Source organism: Sciurus vulgaris (assembly GCF_902686455.1).
Source record: "Sciurus vulgaris genome assembly, chromosome: 4".
Lineage (NCBI taxonomy): Eukaryota > Metazoa > Chordata > Mammalia > Rodentia > Sciuridae > Sciurus > Sciurus vulgaris.
Window position 1 is genome coordinate 134,879,768 of NC_136464.1, and position 14,622 is coordinate 134,894,389.

Genomic DNA, 14,622 nt, shown 5'->3' on the forward strand with positions numbered 1-14,622 from the left:
CACTAGGGTAGTATTTATAGAGTCACTCTTTTAATAACTTATTTTCAATATTCATAAATGCTAATGGAATCTAAAATCATAAGACAAAGATACATTCAGGAAGATGAAAAACATTTGAATCCATCAAATATGTTTCAGCTATTTGATGAGAACTTTGGAATATAATTTGTATAGCCTATTTCATAAATCACAATTACTTTCTGCCATACTATTAACTGAAAGAAAAGAAAAATGCATACTGAATAAAGTTACCACCAAAAATGAATGTCTGTGTTGAATATATTTCATAAAAGTTTATGTCATTCATTTATCTTTCAATATGTAGTAATTGGTAGGTGACATAACATTGACATTGAGTGCTTTCAAATTATCTACCATATTTAGATCTTCAATACTAGCATGATGGACAGTATGATATTAAATACTTTCTCAAAACAAAATTAGACACCAAAGTAGCAGTTTTCTGTCAATGTACACTTCTAGATATGACAGTTTTAATCTTTTCAGTGTCTACTGATAATGGATGTTCAGAGATCCTGTCACAGAAAATGACCTCCACAACTCCATTTCTTAAATCCAGTAAAGGCATTAAGACAAAAAACACTTATGAAAGATTAGATAGTCAGAAGAATGAAATAATTAGGTCAATCAATATTTTGAAATGTGTATATTTTTTCGCTGCCATATTCAAGGAAAGTGTTTGGAACTCAGTTATTGACACATTCATGTTAATAACTTTTTTAAATTTGATTATTCAACTTGTTTCAATAAATGAAGACAGGCTTTAAATAATTTTACTTAAACAACAAATACTTTAAAACAAATAACTGCCATATTGTAAAATATATATTCTTAAAATTTCTAATAAGATATTTGTAGTACTGATTTTGAAGGTGGATTGTTTATAATACTATTTTAAATGTCCTGGAGTGGGTGCCAAATTTGTTTAGTGCTGGGCCATATTCAATTTCATTTTCATTTAGTCTTTTGTAAAAGCTTAGTTAATATTTTAGAAAATATATTATTTATGAAATACTTGTGAATTATGTACAAATAAACCCTTTAAATAGGGTGCCTAATTTATAACTAAAGAGCAATATCAGTTTTTGAAAACTATAGGTTAATTATAACAGCCTACCCTTATATTTTTATAATTTCATTTTGTATAAGAGAAAATATCATGGCAATAAATAAAGGGCATATAAAAACTATGTAGTGGTTTAATTCAAACAATAGATTCAGTATTTTTTATACTCATTATTCTAAAAATTAAAAGAAGGAATATTTTGTTGTTACCTCAAATATTAATACTAATATCAATGTATATACAATACATTTTATATATAAGAATACATTTTATATATAATGTAATTTTCCTATAATAATGATATCCTTTTTCTTTTTAGTGCTTTCCTGAAAGCATTTTCTTTTGAACTGTAACTTTGTCTTTTATATCATTAAGATTTTATTCTAATTTTCATAGAAGTAACTCTCTTGATTAATTAGTTCTTGAATTGGTAAAAATAAAACAAAAAAAAATTAAAAGACACTTTAAAATTATCCACAAAATATTTGATTATACCTACTCTATTATTCTTACAATACTTCTTTTTATCTTAAATAAATAATACACTTGCTGGGTGCAATGGCCCCTGCCCACAATACCAGCAGCCTTGGAGGTTGAGGAAGGAAGATCAAGAATTCAAAGGCAACTTCAGCAAAAGTGAGGCGCTAAGCAACTCAGTGAGAACTGTCTCTAAATAAAATACAAAATAGGACTAGGGATGTGTCTTAGTGGTTCAGTGCCCTTGAGTTCAATCCCTGGTACCAAAATAAATAAATAAATAAACAAATAAATAAATAGATAAAATTAAAGATAATGCATTTAAAGGGTATTATATCAGATATACAGAATTAGATTTAAATTAACTGCAAAGTTGTGGGTATTTGAATTGTTATGCCATTCTTAGAAGGCAAAAGAGTATGAACAGTCGTGGAATCTGAGAGTCTACCTTTATTGCACGTTTGATGGGGTTTCTTCCATTCTGAGTCCCAGGCTAAAACCAGTTTTGTTCTCCTCCAGGCTATGCTCCTCTCCTCTGTTTGAGAAGTAGTCTGTGTCCACCAGAGACTTATTCTCTTTCCTTTATAAAATGCAACCTACTGATATTCCAGGGTCCTTCCCTATGTAAGTTCAAGGCACTGAAACCAGGCTTTGCTGAAAATGTTCCTGAACTGTTAGACTAGAGACTTTTCTTAAGGCCTATAAGAGGTGGAAAATTAGGGATCCTGAATAGAAATAAAATAGGACCACCACTAGACAAAATCTCCACTTGTACTATTGCCCAGAGATAAACTATTATCAAACACTTACTGATAATAATATATAAAAAGCATAGGTACAAAGAACAATTGCCTGATAGATTTCTAGAGCTTTGAAATATTAAGTCAAAGTGACTTTATCTGTATTCAACTGTGAAAAAGTGGATAAATATAATATTCCGCAGAATTATGCTAAATCAAATTAGAAATATCATTTATTTTATCTTAATTAATTAAATAATTAGTTGTAGGTTCTCAGTGTTGGAGGGGTTCATCAGATCTGTTGAGAGTTCCAATGGAAAAAAAGGAAGAACTTTGAATTCACTCTCTAACTGACTAAGCTTTGAGCTGAACATCAGTTTCCTGTCCTCTGAACTCCCAGTTCTCAGGCCTCCAATCAAGGTTGAAATACACACCACTCTTGCTTTCAGGTAGAACTTCCTTGGGTCTCTAGTTTGCAGATGCAAGATCTTGGGGGACTTTAGAGTCTTCTTAAGCTCATGAATCAATACTTTATCATTTATATGTATATGTTGTTTCCCTGGAGATTCTAATACAGATGTATTTATTCCTCACTCATTTTTTCTTAGTGAACTTCACATGGTTTAGAAGTGTCTCCAAGACCTGTATCTAAAAGGCTTGGTTGTAGCCTATGGTACTATTGGGACATGGTGGAACCTTTAGGAGACAGAGTCTGGTGGAAGGAATTTAGGTTACTTGGAGCCTGTAGTCAAAGGGGATATTGGGACATAGGCCCTTTCCCCTCTCCCTCCATTGACCTCTATTGTCTCTCTCTTCCACAACACACTCCTGTGGTGAAGTACTATGTCACCAAAGGTCAAAAGCAAACAGAGCCAAGTAACCATGGACTGAAACTTCCAAAAAATGTGACTCAAAATAAGACTTTTATTCTTAAAAGTTGATTACTTCATATAATTTATGAGTATAATAAATATATTTGTATGCTTTTAGTAACAGGAAGTAAACCCATTTCATTGACTTATGCTGTCTTCTTTGTTGTTAAGTACTTTTTACATGCTTCTTGTTGAAGTTACTCAGCTTATAAATGAAAATCTAGATAAGTGATTTTAATTTTTTTCTCATTAGAAAAGTATATAAATATATTTTTCTATCTACTATTTGATTTCATCAACTGCAGTCATTTTAATAAATGTTTTTTAATTATTTAGTGCAAAACATAAATTTTTAAATTTTTGTTGGGAACAAATTTTGATACATAAAGCATTTGCAAGTATACTGTTGACATGAACAATAATTAGGAGTTTTTTGAAATTTTATTATTTTTTATTTGTAATGACATTCTTTTTTACCCAAATGATATAAAATATAAAATTTTGATGTCTAAAAAATTTTGGTACTTACTTTAGGATCTGGTATTCAATCTATCTTTGTGGATATTTAATATGGTTTTAGCAAGCATGTGTTTTCAGAATTTTGGGTGCAGTATTATATAAAAGTAAATTAGGCAAATAGGGGAAATGAGCTAATATTTTAATATCTTTAGTAATTTATTTATCTAGTTGTCCTATTAGTTAAGGAGAGAGGTATATTGTATGATCCAACTACACGGATGCTTTTGTACTTTTTTATGAAAGGGGTGTCCCTTTTAACTGCAAATTACTCTGGTGTAGCATGTAAATCTTTTTAATTAAATGACCCTTTTATACTGTGAGAAATTCCTCTTCACTTAATGACTTGAAGTCTAGTTCTTGTGGTTAAATATCACCTCACGAGCCTCATCTCTGTCTTAACACGCACAGCTTGTAGACATTCCTATAGGGCCATAGAGAAAGCAATTTCCAGGCTAAAACTGGGTAGACTGCAAAATTGAATTAATTGATTCATGACCCATATTCTAAAGGGTCAGGGTGATATAAAGTCTAAAAACATTTAACTCAATTAATGTCATTTTTTATTTTTAATGGCGGGAACGTCAGTCTACTACTCCTGATTCAAGCATGGCAGAGACTGAAACAAATTATTTATTTATGTTTTATCAGATAATTTCTAATGTATGATTTAAGGTAAAAATATTAAAATATATGTGATTAGTTTTATTTGTATTATTTTGACTATTTTGATAATTTCATCATATGTATAAATATATACTTTGATTTGCATAATAGAAAAATTAAAATGATCTAATTTGTTATATTAGCTCATGGGAATTTTGAAGAAAATATAATTTTCTTAAGAATGTTTTATGTCAAGCCAAAGACCTTAAAATGTAATGTATATGATTTTCTGATTATGAGTGTGTCTACTTTGGTGCAGTTTTTAGAATAAATATATTTCTGAAAGGAGACAAGTATTTCTCTTATTTATCTTAACAATCGTTTTAATTTATCTTTGCTTTAAGTTCATTATTTGTGATTAAAAATTATACTATTTTCTTATAAAATTCAAGATTTTGCTAAAAAGGTCATATGCAATAATATCATTTAGAAGAGTATTGAGTGCCTTATAATTACTAATTAACATTTATCTTCCAGTTTTCCTTTGTAAAATACAAACTTAGAGTTTAAATAATTGAAATAATTTTAATTTAAAAAATAAAAAGTATACCTAGAGTCATACCATTTACATGAGTGTTTATTTTATTATTTGGTAAAAACAATGGTAGAATATTTATTTATTAATTTTAGAATATGCCAAGAAATTTATATTAAAGATAAGTAAAGAGATGTTGAACATTTTTTTCATTTATTTTTTGACCATTCATATTTCTTCTTCTGCAAAGTGCCTTTCCAGTTCCTTTGCATATTTATTCATTGAGTTGTTTGGTTTTTTTTGGTGTTGAGTTTTTTGTACATCCTGGAGATTAATGCTCTGTTTGAGGTGCTGGGGTGGTAAAGAACTTCACCCAGTGTGAAATCTCTCCCTTCATATTCTTCATTGTTTGTTTCCTTTGCTGTGAAAAAGCTACTTAGTTTGATACCATCCCACTTATTAATTTTTTTTTTTTTTTTTTTTTTTTTTTTTTGGTGCTGGGGATGGAACCCAGGGCCCTATGCTTGTAAGGCAAGCACTTTATCAACTGAGCTATCTCCTCAGCCCCACTTTTTAATTCTTGATTTTATTTCAAGAAAGAAGTTGAAGAAGACCTTAGAAGATGGAAAGATCTCCCATGTTCTTGGATAGAACGAATTAACATTGTCAAAATGGCCATACTACTAAAAGTGCTATACTGATTTAATACAATTCCTATTAAAATTCCAATGACATTTTTCATAGAACTAGAAAAAGCAATCATAAAATTCATTTGGAAACATAAGAGACCCAGAATAACCAAAGCAATACTTAGCAAGAAGAGTAAAGCAGGAGGCATCACAATACCAGACTTTAAACTATACTACAGAGCAACAGTAACAAAACAAAACAAAAAACAATATGTTATCATCACCAAAATAGACATGTAAACCAATGATACACAATAAAAGACACAGAGATAAATCCACATAAATACAGTTATTTCATACTCAACAAGGCACCAAAAAAATACATTGGAGGAAAGATAGCCTCCTCAACAAATGGTGCTGGGAAAACTGGAAATCTACGTGTAGCAGAATGAAATTGAACCTCTGTCTCTCACCCTGTATGAAATTCTACTCAAAGTGTCATCAAGGACTCAGGCATTAGATCAGAGACTCTGCACCTACAAGAAGAAGAAGTAGGCCCAAATCTCTACCATGTTGGCTTAGGAACCGACTGACTTCCTCAATAAGACTCCTAAAGTGCAAGAAATAAAATCAAGAATCAATAAATAGGATGGTATCAAACCAAGTAGTTTCTTCACAGCAAAGGAAACAATGAAGAATGTGAAGAGAGAGCCTACAGAATGGGTGAAGGTCTTTAACACCAGCACCTCAGATAGAGCATTAATTTCCAGGATGAACAAAAACTCAAAAAACTTAACACCAAAAAAAACTAAAGAACACAATCAATAAATGGGCAAAGGAACTGAACAGGCACTTTTCAGAAGAAGAAATATGAATGATCAAAAAAATATGAAAAAATGTTCAACTTCTCTAGCAATTAGAAAAATGCATTTCAAAACTATATTGAGATTCCATTTCACCCCAGTCAGATTTCGCAAGGATGTGGGGAAAAAAGGTATACTCATACCTTGCTGGTGGGATGGTGAATTGGTGCAACCATTTTGGAAAGCAGTATGGAGATTCCCTAGAAAACTTGAACTGGAACCACATTTTGATCTAGCTATCCTACTCCTGGGTTTATACCCAAAGGATTAAAAATATGCATATTACCATACTGTAGCCACATCAATTTTTATAACAGCTCAATTCACAATAACTAAACTATGGAACAAAACAAGATGCCCTTCAACAGATAAATGGATGAAGAAATTAGGTATATATAGACTGTGGAATATTACTCAGCCTTAAAGAAGAATGAAATTATGGCATTTGCCTGCAAATGATGTAACTGGAAATTATCATGCTAAGCAAACTAAGCCAGTTCCAAAAAAACAAAAGGCAAAATGTTCTCTCCGATATGTAGATGCAAACCCACAACAAGGAAGGGAAAGATCAGAAGGTCATTGGACTAGATAAAGGGGTATGTAGGGAAGGGAGTGGGAATGGGTATAGGAAAGACAGTACAAAGGAACTTCATATCTTTCCTATCCTCATATATATATATACATGATCAATGTAACTCCACATATATACCTAAAGTACTTAAAATCAGCATACTACAGTGATGCAGCTACATCAATGTTTATAGCAGCTCAATTCACAATAGCTAGATTGTGGAACCAAACTGGATGCCCTTCAATAGATGAATGGATAAAGAAACTGTGGTATATATATACAATGGAATATTATTCAACCACAAAGAAGAATAAAATTATGGCATTTGCAGGTAAATGGATGGAATTGGAGAATATCATGCTAAGTGAAATAAGCCAATCCCAAAATAACCAAAGGCCAAATGTTTTCCCTGACAAGTGGATGATGATACATAATGGGTAGGTGGGAGAAGAATGGAAGAAGGATGGATCATATAGAGAAAAATGAGGGGTGGGGATGAGGTGGGGGGGAGGAAAAATAATGGAGTGAGACAAACATATGCAAATGGCATGACTCTACTTTGTGTACAACTAGAGAAATGTTAGATGTACCCCATTTGTGTACAATTAATCAAAATTTTAAAAAATGAAATAAAAACACAAACAAAATCCCATTATTGACACTGTTCAGCAAGTTCATTTCTTACTTTAGAATATATTTTGATCAAATATTTTGATCCCAAGGAGATTAACTTAATTCTTTATTCATAAGTATATTTCAGTGATTATATCTTCACTGTTTATAAGAGGGATCATTGCTACTGTTTTTTTGTTTGTTATTCTGCAATCCCACAGTGCTGGGGATTTGAACCTGGGCCTTGAGCATGCAAGGCAGGCACTCTACTTGATGGGCTATATCACCAGCACTACTGTTTTGAAAATATTTTTAAAATAATTTTAAAACTAATATTTAAAGTAAAATTTAAATTTATTAAAAAGAATCAGTCATATCTTTCCTATTCTCATATATAAATACATGACCAATGTAACTCCACATCATGTAAAACTACAATAATAGGACCTTAATTAGAACATATTCTTTGTATGTGTAATATTTCAAAATATACTCATGTCATGTAAAATATGAATAATAAAAATATGAAAAATACCCTCAATATTTTGAAAGTTGAACTCATGCCTCCAATAGTTTCCCCATTCACAAGTGTCTCACATATTTTTAACTGTATCATTGGTCTCATTATTAAGTATATTGTTCTCATCTTTGATTCATTTACACAATGTACAATCCACTAGGAAATCCCTTTGTCTTTGCTTATAAAAAGATTTCTAAGGTTTTAATATTCATCATCATGTCCCCAATTATCAGCCTACTATTTTCTCCCATCATCTGTTTCCCAAATTACTATAGTAGCCCCCAAAAGATTTTATCCATGTCTATTTTAACCCCACTTCATGCACATGCACAAAGTATGAGTTGGAGGAATCCTTTTACAAACAAAGTGCACTCATAAGTTCATGAATATGCTTATTACACTGATTTTGTTATTACACAATGTATATGCGTTTTGAATCACCACACCGTATCCCATAAATATGTATAATTATTATGATTAAATTTAAAATGTTCTTCTAAGGACTTTGCATTTCAATGTGAATGTATGTCAAGACCTCATAGTAGCTTAAAAGACATCATATTGTCTGGGACCGTCTCCCCACCAACTCATTGTGATTACTTCTCAGATCCCATGTTTTTCTTTTCTTCTCTTTACCCTAATCAGCTTGACCTTAATGCAAATCCTAGAACAGGCTGTGTGCAGTGTCAACTTAGGTTCTTTGCTCAGTCAAGTGTCAACTCTTCTTTCAGAGAGCACATACCAGATGTCTTGATATTCTTTATTGACACATTTGCTCCTTAATGTGGGCTATCCTAAAAAACTGCTTTACATTGCAATACTCTTAACAATCTTCCATTCCCTTGTGATATTTTGATATTATTAACTTATACGTATCATCCTCTATCATATAATTTAAATATATTGGTTACTGAATACTAGAATAGAAATATCAAAAAGACAAATCATTGTCAGTTTGCATTTCCTGAGATATTCCAGGAAGCCATTAATGTTATGTATTAATGCTTATATTACTTTCTAACCATAGTAGAGTCTCAGGACTGGCCAGCGTGGGGAGGGAATAAGTAACCCTCAGAGGTGTGGGCCAGCTGGAAATAACAGGCTGAAAAAGTAGCATTGAGAAAATATTTATATTAAAAGCGGGGGCTGGACAGGTGGAAATGACCTGATGCATCTGATCCTAACAAAGGGGAAAAGCACACAAATACTTCATTTATAGTGAAACACACAAAACGAATTTATTGTGAGGAAGTGTTCTTCCAAGTAAATAAGAAGCAAGAAGCTGTGGGGAAGTTGATCTGATTGGGGACTTATCCTTTGCATAGAAATTCTTCGTCCTCTAGGCAATTGGGCCTCAAGGTTAGTTGGAGCACTGATATCACTCTCTTCCTCCGGGAAATTTCGTTTGAACCGAGGGCTGTCTGAGCCAATCAGGTCTGCAGTATGACAGAATGCTCTTTGATCAGGACCTTTGCCAAGGCAAGGCACTCCCAGATTGGTGAGATTACACTAAGAGTTCTCTGCGGGGCCTACCTCAGTTTAGAGATGGTTTAGACACCCCCACAGTTAATTTGTGGATTCCAACAGTAGATATTCGATGTTATTCAAATTGAGTAAATGAATAAATGCAGAATTGCTAACCCATCATTATATTAGGAATTATTGATCTAAACATTTCTTCATATTATGTTAAATTATCACTCATCTAAATACTTCTCCATGTTAAACTCAAATTTTAAGTTTCCATGATTTATGTTTCATGCTTAAAAATACTTTTAGTAACTGCAAAAACGTGCATATCTAAAATCAATTTTTATCCTATGAAACTTTGCAATCAAATGAAAAGATAAATTTATATATGTAAATTTTACCAATAACATTGTCTGTAACCTAAGTACATGATATGTATTAGACTAGTAAGCACTTTTACATATATTTATCTTTAAAGGAATATAACTGCAATTTATGTAATAGACATAGGAATGGAATCTATGGAAAATAAAACAGAAAAGAAGGTAAAAATAATCATTAGAGCACCACTGAGTTATAGAACTTTTTCCTCATTTTATTTTCTTTCTCTTTTTCCAAGTGTTTTCCAGTTACACAGAACATATGGATTCTTTTTTGCATAGTTATAAAGGCATTGAATATAATTTGCTTTAATTCAGTCCCCAGTAATTCCCTTTTTCCTTCCCTCCTCTTTCCTCCTGTTCCCTTCCCTCTATTCCACTGATCTTTCTGCTATTTCTATTTAGTTTTATTTTTTCTCTCAGTGTCCTCTAGATGTACGCGATGGTAATAAACACTGTGGTCTATTCATATATATGTATATCGCAAAGTGAGTTTAGATTCATTCTTCTGTTCTTTCTTTATGCTATCCTGCTTCCCTCCCATACATCCCATTTGTCTTTTTTGTCTATTTTGACAGAAGGCCCCTTCCCCCTTTTCCCTCTCTCTCTTTCATTCTCTCTCTCCCCCCTTATATTGGACTAGCTTCTACATATTAAGTGGTTTGATAGGCAAAAGGAGAGCTGAACTGGTATTGGAGCTCAGTGGTGGGACACTTGCCTAACATGTGAAGCCTTGGGTTTGATCCCTAGCACCTCCAAAAACGCAAGCAGACAAACTAACTAAAGGAAAAGAAGTGACACTGGGAAGGGTCACATAAATACTCCAATAAAAATTATCTTAAAACAGCCTAAAGTTAATTAACATTATAAATTCACAAATTCTAGATGTTCAATGAATCCCTAAGATAAAACATATAAAGAAACAATACCAAGGCACATCATAATCAACTTAGGACCAGAGATAAAAAGAAAATCTTAGAAACAGCAAGAGTTGGGAAGGTAGATGGACAAAGAATTACTTACAGAGGTGCAAAGAAAAATAAGAGAGCATGTTTCTGAAAGAAATAATGAACATAAGACAGTGGAACAACAATGCAAAAGAAAAAAAATGTTGCAAACCAGAATAGTACAACCATGAACAGTATCTTCAAAAAATGTGGTAAATTGTAGAATTTTTTCAAACACACAAAAAATTGAAATAATTTACCATCGGTGGACATATACTACATAAAATCAGAAAGAAAGTCTTCTAGACAAAAAGAAAAAAGGATAACAGATGAACAGATAAGTTTCCACAAAAGAATAAACAGCAAGGAAATTACAGTTGATATTATTGATCTTAAAACATAAGAAATTAAGAAAGTCTTACAATAGATTAATACATTTCAGTATTTATCAAATGAACTTTTATAGAATTAAAAATCAAACAAAAATTGAAGCTTAAATTATAAACAATTAGTAAATCCAAACAAAACAAAACTAATAGTAATGTTTTGTGGTATATTTACCAGAAAGGGTGACAACAGAATTTTGGAGGATATAATCTAGTTTTAGCTATAAACACATCCTCTGTGTGTGTGTGTAAAAATTTGTTTGAGTTTACACTTAACATGAATCTTTTAGCATATATAAATTATATATCAGTGAAGTAACTAAAAAGTAAACAAAACATAAGCTTGGGTAAAAGAGTATTCAAAGAAATAACTTTTCGATCTAGAGAAAAAAGTTCAGCTCAAAATACTTGGCAAATAATCTGTGTTGACAAAGACATTTCTAATAAATTAGGCCTGGATGAGATGACAGGAAAGCAAATTTTGAAATTATCATATGGGCATTGGAAATACTTTCATGGATGAGAAGCATTTAAATTATTCAAAGATTGATAGAATTTAAAAGGCATATTATAGCATAGTAGAAATTGAAGTTCCTTCATTTTTAAATGCTAAGAGCAGTTATATATTCACTTTCTCCTTAAAGTCGATTAAAGGAAATATCAAGGCTTAAGTCTCCGAGAAATTTATTTTATAAGTTGTTTTTGCCCATTTATCAAACATGTTATATTTTAATTAATACTTCTATCATTTCTATCAAGTTTTTGGAAGTCAATCATATATCTTGAGTTAGCAATATCATAACACTCTCATCTCATGGGAAAATTATATAATTCACGTGAAGGTGAGATGATGTTTGTATGGGGCAAAAACAATAATATTAGAATAAGGGTCAAATTCACCTGGGTGCCCACTCAAATAAAGGCAAACTAGATATTTAACACGTGATTGCAGAGGGCCAAATTCTCAAGTAGGACAAAGGTGCTTGTTCTCACAACTATTGTAACCTAAGGTGTTTTTCTATAATAATTTTAATAATTAGATTTAACTAAATAGCATTTTCATTCATTTTTCCAAACATATTTCTAGAATTTCAAGTTTTGGATTTGTATAACTCTTTTTAAAATAATAAAATTTAAATTATGAAATAAGAATGAAATCATAAGACTGTTCACTCAGTTTTATTCCTCAATAATTATGGAAAATGTTGCGTAAGTTAAATTATGAAGCTTTCCATTTTCTCATCTATAGAATGAAGGAATCTGTTAACTCCAAGTAATAGAGACAGCATAAACACCAACTGCATGTTTGTCTTCACTTTTTTTTTTACTTTAACTCTGAATGATAGCTAAATGATTACATATTTGAAAAGGAACAAGACCCTTCTTTGTTATAAATACTATAATGTCTTCATCATACCATTTTTAGTAAAAGCACTCCTAAGTTTAATGTTGTAAAGGAAACCATACGAGGAGTTTCAATAATTTCTAATTATACGATGTTCTAGTCCATTATTATTATTTACCTGGGAAAGATGTCAAATGATGTTGACATTATAACAGAAATTATCATGTGAAATCTATTTTGATTTTCAGGTATATATGTGAAACTGTAATTAAAACTCTCTTTTTAATTATAGCAATGTGTGATCAAAAGGAATTTACTAAATATGTGAACTTTAGGCTATTTTCAAACACACATGTATGTATCTTTCATCTTATTTCACCTTATTTATTTGTATTAATTTTTGTGGTGCTGGGGACTGAACCCAAAGCTTCATATGTGCTGTATATGCACTTTACCACTGATAGGCATATCTATATATACAAGGTTACATTCTACATCAGAAAATTTATTCACAGATATAGAAGCTAAAATAGAATCTAGATTTCATCAATGAGTTAATGCTACTAAAAACAAAGGGTAAAATTATACAAACTCAAATTATATGTACAACTGATTTTTGATATTCAGAAAAAAATAAGTATTATCAGCAACCTGTTGCAGTAGCAGCAGTAAAATCTTTGTTCTTTGTCCCAGTCACAAACCAAAGTCATACATTCCAACCTCCTTTCAATGAGGTCACGGTCATTTGATCATTTGAGTTTTGCTGCAGGGAAAATGAAAGAGAGTTATGTGCAAATTCTTAGTACATAAAAATTTTCCTTGGTTATCCTCTCTTTGCTAACATCAGCCACCTGGCTTTCAATATCAAAACTGAAATTGGATGCACCTATTGAACATCTACAACACACAATTAATACTTTATATAAATTGAAACCCAGGTGGCTATATTTCACGGTTAATCTGTTGTATTAACTAGAATTACCTCAACATATGCAGAAATTTTACTTTGAAATGGGGTACTGCCAAATAGAAACATAAAACATGTGGTATCCAATTAGTAGTCACATGACAAAAATATTGATATCAGGCAGAAGATCCTGCTTATGCATTGCCAAAACATTTGGGAAAACTGTTTCCTGTGATAACTTGAAAGGCAGACAATGTGTCTGCTGATCTTGAAGCTTCCTGGAAAGTGACTGGAAAACAGATTGTTAGTAGTGGGTGTGGGTTGTTATCAGATTGCTCAGGAAGTTATTAAATAAAAGATTATTTCAGGCAAAAAAATTGCTGGTTTTGAACAGAAATAAAGAGGAATCGATGGAGTGTCATCCTTAAGGAGTTAGAAAAGCCAATGAAGCTGAGTAAAATGAGTATGGAAGGATCTTTATGACTGGGTTTTTAGCAAAGATTAAATTAAATGCTTATAACCCAACCATAAGAGTTTCAAGGTAGAGTATTTAATTTTATTCAAAGTAGCATTTGGATACATAAGTGAAGAAATAAGTTATGCTGGAAAATTGTGTTTGGTTGAGACCATTGCTGCTGGTTAAGAAGTGGCTAGAAGCACACAAATCATGGGCTTATGAAGTCAGAGTGTATAGTTTTACGTATGAATTTCACATACTTATAAACAGATTATGCATTTCAATTCACTGCCCTCTGACTTTCAGTGCCTTTGGCATTGTGTCTGCCACCACACTTCAGTAGAATGGGGTTCACTGTGGTCAGTGGAACATGAATGGACATGGCATATGCCATAGCAGAGCAAAAGCTTTAAAAACCATTGTATATTGTATTCAACTCTTGTACTGTGCTGACACGAAAGTGGGATATCTCAAATAGAAACTGCTCCAGCAGGCGGGACCCAGAATGAAGAAGTGAAGCTGACCCAAGCTTGGGCAAGATCAGAGCTGCTGCTGACTCCAGTTAGAATGCGATGTAATCGAGAAATAAACCTACATTGATTTTAAAAGCCGTCAAATTATTTTTATATTTTTTGAATTGAAACAAAACCACAAAAATTAGTCAGATGACTAATAATTTCTAATATAGCTGATATAACTTAC